This window comes from Mytilus edulis, unplaced genomic scaffold (assembly GCF_963676685.1).
Source record: "Mytilus edulis unplaced genomic scaffold, xbMytEdul2.2 SCAFFOLD_2303, whole genome shotgun sequence".
In the NCBI taxonomy this organism is placed as follows: Eukaryota; Metazoa; Mollusca; class Bivalvia; order Mytilida; family Mytilidae; genus Mytilus; species Mytilus edulis.
The window spans coordinates 1-7,568 of NW_027267457.1; the positions used below are offsets into that span (position 1 = coordinate 1).

At 37.2% G+C, this 7,568-nt stretch overlaps 1 pseudogene; it reads right to left on the reverse strand.

Annotated features, from left to right (window-relative positions):
- Positions 1 to 2,780: 2,780 nt before the first annotated feature.
- On the reverse strand, positions 2,781 to 3,173 carry LOC139505497 (histone H4-like; annotated as a pseudogene).
- Positions 3,174 to 7,568: the final 4,395 nt, after the last annotated feature.

The window sequence follows — 7,568 nt, forward strand, 5'->3', positions numbered from 1 at the left end:
TTATAACACAAACAAAGCGAAATAGAAAATAAAAAAACAGAAACAAATGGAATTACACATTCCCGACATGACATTGTACGGATCGGCTGAGTTTCTTTATTGTTGTATTATGTCATATTTATGTATATTTAATATAAAAAAAAGAAGATGTGGTATGATTTTCATTTGGGCTGGGCACATTTGTCTCATTGTCTGATTGTCGGTGTGCTTACATCGATTCCACATCTTTAATACACAAACAATAACTAAATAAAGACAGAAAGACAGGAGAGAGAGAGAGAGAGAGAGAGAGAGAGAGAGAGAGAGAGAGAGAGAGAGAGAGAGAGAGAGAGAGAGAGAGAGAGAGAGAGAGAGAGAGAGAGAGAGAGAGATGCTGAAAAAAAAATGGAAAAAGGAAAAGAATGGAAAGTACATATCATATATAAAAGTGTTGACGAAAGAGATAATGTTAACAAAAACTATAAATAATTATAATAATAAAAAAAAACCACACACCTTCTCAGATGAATCTAAGCATGCTCGCATCAATAACCAAGAGAGAGAAAGAAGAGAGCAGACTAGTATTAAATATAAATACTATCAGTGTTGTTTTTTTTTCCCCGACAAACTTTATATGATTTAACTGAGGCTACTTGTGGTTCAAAGAGTCAGAAAGTTCGACAATAAATGTTCTGATGAAGAAGACTGAAAAAGTTACTAGACTTAGTGTTATGCTATAAGAACTGTACTTAAATGGGATGCGTTAGAGAGAGAAGAAAAGAAGAATCACGGAAGAAGGGACATTTATATTTTAGACATTTTTTATTTGTTATGTAGTAGAATATATTTTTTTCAATTATGTATGGGGAATAAAGTATTACTAAGATGTACAACAATTTTAGACTCTTTTTGAAAAATATTGGTGGCCCTGAAAAGGGCCGTTGTTAAGTGAGTAATCTGATATATCCACTTTTTACTTGGCAGCTTTCTGGGTCTCTTTGGCAGAAGTACAGCCTGGATGTTTGGTAAAACACCTCCCTGGGCAATGGTGACACCAGACAAGAGTTTGTTCAACTCTTCCGTCGTTTCTGATGGCCAACTGGAGATGACGGGGAATGATTCCTGCTCTTCTTGTTGTCACGAGCGGCGTTTCCTGCCAACTCCAATACTTCAGCTGCTAAGTATTCTAAGACAGCTGCCGAGGTACACTGGTGCACCGGCACCAACTCTCTCGGCATAGTTTCCTTTCCTCAAAAGTCTGTGGATACGACCGACTGGGAACTGAAGTCCGGCACGGATGACCTAGACTTTGCCTTTGCTTTTGCTTTTCCTCCTTTTCCTCGTCCTGACATTTTGTACTATTTGTTGATCGACACTGAGTAAAGTGATACATTTTTCTTCAAAATTTAGCTTATATACCCACTAAACGGATTGAACGATGTTTTTATTTATACACCAATCAGAACGAAGCTCTCTGCGGGCAGTTAGGCTACCGAACATTCAACATGTTATGGGTGCTCTCTCCGAGGTTCGCGTTCAATAAAATCTTTCAATCCGTTTGCCCAGTATATAAACAAATTGAAAATAATTTTTCACCATTACTTATTTGATTATCAAACCAGTAACATGCCACCCAAAGTAGGAACTAAAGGAGCCAAGAAGGCCGTCACCAAGGCAAAGACTGCCAGACCCGGCGGTGACAAGAAAAGGAGGAGGAAGAGACGTGAAATCCTATGCTATCTACATCTACAAAGTCTTGAGACAAGTTCACCCCCGACACCGGAGTGTCCTCAAAGGCAATGTCCATCATGAACAGCTTCGTCAACGATATCTTCGAGAGAATCGCAGCAGAGGCCTCCCGATTGGCACACTACAACAAAAGATCTACCATCACATCCGGGAGATCCAGACCGCTGTCCGTCTTCTCTACCCGGAGAATTGGCCAAGCACGCTGTCAGTGAAGGTACCAAAGCCGTCACTAAATACACACAGCAGCAAGTAAACAGTCTGAAGTTTATAACTTCACAAACGGCCCTTTTCAGGGCCACCAACATTTTTCAAAAAGAATTTACATTTGTTGTACATCATGTCAAACTTCTAAACAAAGCTATAAATCCCCAACCCCCAGCTATAACTACTTTCAAAACTATTTCAATAGTAATATGGTTACTTTTCTCTTCTTTCTATCTGTATAACAAATATACGTGTATTTTCACTCATTCTGTAGTATTTAATTTGCCAAAACTACAAAGCGTAAATACATAAATCATGAAGAACAAAACAGTGCTTTCATTCCAATTAATAGAGTTGATAAATTTACGATTTCTTTTGCTTTTCGAGAGAAAAAAAATATTGCGAGAATTATTTTACACGGAAACAAGAACATTACCTAATATTAAACCACGCAAAAACTCTATAATTGAATATAACAGAATCTACAGATTTTGTGTGTAAAAGTCCGTGCATTTTGTTTTGAAATTTTCTCTCTTCGTGTAGGCAAATGCACGGATTTGATCTTTGAACGTATTCATAAACCTTCAGAAATATAAATTCTCAAATAAATACAAGAGTAAGAGTAAGGAGTTAATTAAAAAGAAAGCCAGATATTTAAAAAAAAAAGGGGGGAGGGGGATAACGAGAGAGAGAGAAAAATAGTTGCGGATCAGGATCAGGGAAAACAAGAAAACGGTTGAAAAATTCATGAACATTAGAGAAAAGAATAGAAGTGGGGAGCAAGCTTTGATTTCAAGATTTTGTTTAAAAACGATGTACAACAAATCTAAGATTCTTTTTGAAAAATGTTGGTGGCCCTGAAAAGGGCCGTTGTTTATATTAGCTGGGTGGCTGTTTAACCTCCGAATCCGTACAAGGTACGTCCTTGACGTTTCAAAGCGTAGACAACATCCATGGCAGTGACAGTCTTTCCTCTTGGCGTGCTCTGTGTATGTGACAGCATCACGGATGACATTTTCCAAGGAAAACTTTAAGGACACACCACGGGTTTCCTCATAGATGAGTCCAGATATACGTTTTACTCCACCTCTTCTTGCTAAACGACGGATGGGCTGGCTTGGTGATACCTTGGATGTTATCACGCAACACCTTCCTGTGACGCTTGGCGCCTCCTTTTCCTAGACCTTTACCTCCTTTTCCTCTGCCTGACATGTTTAACTATTTGTGGTGATTAGTTAAATAATACTTTCCGTCTAACAGCGACTCTTTATATATCACGCAACGCGGCCGTAAAAGAAGTATCACACATTTTCAGTTAACTGTTGTCTGATTGGCTTACGTTGTTTTATTCCGGGAGGTAACTCTGTACTGCCTTAAACTGTGTACACTTTCAATCCACTTTTTCATTCTAGGTCTGAAAAATATAATAATTCATATCAGACAGTAATTTTTTAAGAAAAAACTATTATTGAACAGAAAAAAACTTTCAATCGGAATAAAAATTGACTGAAGGAGACAAAAAAAGCTCCAAAATGTTGAAAAGTTTTCATTTAAGATAGAAAAGTATGATAAATAAATGATAAATGAAATCACTTTAGACAGTCAAAATTATAAAGATAATTATTTGCTTTCTCTGAACAGACATTTTCATTCAATGTCAATACACATTTCAACTTAATGGAATGGAATTTAGTTGGGGAAAAAATAACCTCACAGACATATCTAGGAATACTGGTTATCTATTTGTCTATTTGATGTACCCAGAAATTGGATACATCACAGGATTTTACATGCTTGCGTTTTCTACCTGTCTTTCATAACTCAACATCATCTGTCAAAGCTGTGCTTGCCATCCATCAAAGATCTGCTGCAGGTACTTCAGATCATAAATGAGAGAATGTATGAATAAAACTGTTATTGTTATTACTATTAAAGATTTTTTTTTTTAGGTATTACAGTGAAGAAAAAGAGATGCCCCTGTCTGCGGGTAAAACTTCTTATGTGTGCATCTTCCTTTCAATTTTATTTTTAAACACCATTCTATATTTATCCACAGTATGACGATGACAATTTCATCAGCCAATCCAATAAAAATGTTAATGCGCACACATATACTTACTATTCTGAAGACATCTTTTAGCCAGAAAAGTTTATAATAAGTCTGAAAACTACTTTTTATCATATAAAAAAGCTTATAAGTGCAAGATATATTGCTTACATGGACTTCCTACAGTGAAATTTTGTGGGGACTACTTGGACCCGTACCGAAATTATATTAATTTAAATAGAAATTTCATGATTTTGTAAACTAGCAGCAAGACAAGACTCTAAAGTGGACAAAATATATTACTACATACATGATAAAAATTTCTTTACAATTCTGACTGAAAAAAAGCTCTAAATTTTTGATAAAAGTACCCTGTAATATCAGCTTTCTAAAAGAAATATTCAAATTAATGAATTATACATGATATTTAAACTCTAACTTAAAAAAAAGGTTATATTTTGGCCAGTTGGTGGTTCTCTTTCTTTGGTCTAGACTACTGGTGTAAATAATACATCAAAAGAAGACAAGACAAAACAAGCGAAGAAAATAAAAGAAAAGAACAGAAGTACAGATAGAAACATGTCATATGTTGATCTTTTTTTTTATATAATGTACTATTTAATATTCTACACACAAGGACGTACATGTACCATGATAACAAACAAACCACCCCCCCCCCCCCTTTTTTTTTGTGATGAGACTTGTGTGTATATATATATCATAAAATTTATTTTTGTCTATGTATTGCTTTGCATATAGATGGATTCAACAAGAAGAAATAAAAGAGAGAGAGAGATGGGGAAAAGAGGGGTTCAGCTATGTTTCTAATTTTCATGTACAACAATTTATAGATTCTTTTGAAAAATATTGGTGGCCCTGAAAAGGGCCGTTATGTTTTGGTGAAAAAAATCACACTTCTTAAGCACGTTCTCCACGGATTCTTCGTGCCAATTGGATATCCTTTGGCATGATGGTTACTCTCTTGGCGTGGATTGCGCACAAGTTGGTATCCTCGAAGAGACCGACCAAGTAGGCTTCGCTGGCTTCCTGTAGGGCCATGACGGCTGAACTCTGGAATCGGAGATCAGTTTTGAAGTCCTGGGCGATTTCACGGACTAATCTCTGGAAGGGGAGTTTCCTGATGAGGAGCTCTGTGCTCTTCTGGTATCTCCTGATTTCTCGGAGAGCGACTGTTCCTGGCCTGGTATCTATGTGGTTTCTTGACTCCACCGGTTGCAGGTGCGCTCTTACGGGCGGCCTTGGTGGCAAGTTGTTTTCTTGGAGCTTTACCTCCGGTGGATTTACGTGCAGTTTGCTTTGTTCGTGCCATGACTATTAGCTCTGTGGGACGATTTGCTACAGAAAGAATACTTGAAAATTTCGGTGAATGTGTTTTTGTGCTTGCCGGGAGGATTGGAAATCACGGTGACGATTGGATCACCACTTACATAAAGCTGGCGTTGATTGGTCCGCATATCTTAAATCTGATTGGACTGATTTGTAAGGGACTTTGACAGTTTTCAATCCATTTTTTACTGAAAAACTGCTCAACCCAAGCTGACAGTAAAAATGCCCCCCTTTTTTTCATTCATAATTACAGTTTCTGATCATCCCTCATAGCTCAACAATAGTAAATTAGTGTCACGGTTTCAATATGATAAATCTGAAGAAGAAAAAAAATAATAATGAAAAAAGGTCAAAATACATGCAGAAACATTAAGGAAAGGAAAGAAAAATAAAACAGGAAAAAATAAAATAAAATGCAGTTATAACACAAACAAAGCGAAATAGAAAATAAAAAAACAGAAACAAATGGAATTACACATTCCCGACATGACATTGTACGGATCGGCTGAGTTTCTTTATTGTTGTATTATGTCATATTTATGTATATTTAATATAAAAAAAAGAAGATGTGGGTATGATTTTCATTTGGGCTGGGCACATTTGTCTCATTGTCTGATTGTCGGTGTGCTTACATCGATTCCACATCTTTAATACACAAACAATAACTAAATAAAGACAGAAAGACAGAGAGAGAGAGAGAGAGAGAGAGAGAGAGAGAGAGAGAGAGAGAGAGAGAGAGAGAGAGAGATGCTGAAAAAAAAAATGGAAAAAGGAAAGAATGGAAAGTACATATCATATATAAAAGTGTTGACGAAAGAGATAATGTTAACAAAAACTATAATAATTATAATAATAAAAAAAACCACACACCTTCTCAGATGAATCTAAGCATGCTCGCATCAATAACCAAGAGAGAGAAAGAAGAGAGCAGACTAGTATTAAATATAAATACTATCAGTGTTGTTTTTTTTCCCCGACCAAACTTTATATGATTTAACTGAGCTACTTGTGGGTTCAAAGAGTCAGAAAGTTCGACAATAAATGTTCTGATGAAGAAGACTGAAAAAGTTACTAGACTTAGTGTTATGCTATAAGAACTGTACTTAATGGGATGCGTTAGAGAGAGAAGAAAAGAAGAATCACGGAAGAAGGGACATTTATATTTTAGACATTTTTTATTTGTTATGTAGTAGAATATATTTTTTTCAATTATGTATGGGGAATAAAGTATTACTAAGATGTACAACAATTTTAGACTCTTTTTGAAAAATATTGGTGGCCCTGAAAAGGGCCGTTGTTAAGTGAGTAATCTGATATATCCACTTTTTACTTGGCAGCTTTCTGGGTCTTCTTTGGCAGAAGTACAGCCTGGATGTTTGGTAAAACACCTCCCTGGGCAATGGTGACACCAGACAAGAGTTTGTTCAACTCTTCGTCGTTTCTGATGGCCAACTGGAGATGACGGGGAATGATTCTGCTCTTCTTGTTGTCACGAGCGGCGTTTCCTGCCAACTCCAATACTTCAGCTGCTAAGTATTCTAAGACAGCTGCGAGGTACACTGGTGCACCGGCACCAACTCTCTCGGCATAGTTTCCTTTCCTCAAAAGTCTGTGGATACGACCGACTGGGAACTGAAGTCCGGCACGGGATGACCTAGACTTTGCCTTTGCTTTTGCTTTTCCTCCTTTCCCTCGTCCTGACATTTTGTACTATTTGGTTGATCGACACTGAGTAAAGTGATACAATTTTTCTTCAAAATTTAGCTTATATACCCACTAAACGGATTGAACGATGTTTTTATTATACACCAATCAGAACGAAGCTCTCTGCGGGCAGTTAGGCTACCGAACATTCAACATGTTATGGTGCTCTCTCCGAGGTTCGCGTTCAATAAAATCTTTCAATCCGTTTTGCCCAGTATATAAACAAATTGAAAATAATTTTTCACCATTACTTATTTGATTATCAAACCAGTAACATGCCAACCCAAAGTAGGAACTAAAGGAGCCAAGGAAGGCCGTCACCAAGGCAAAGACTGCCAGACCCCGGCGGTGACAAGAAAAGGAGGAGGAAGAGGACGTGAATCCTATGCTATCTACATCTACAAAGTCTTGAGACAAGTTCACCACCCGACACCGGAGTGTCCTCAAAGGCAATGTCCATCATGAACAGCTTCGTCAACGATATCTTCGAGAGAATCGCAGCAGAGGCCTCCCGATTGGCACACTACAACAAAAGATC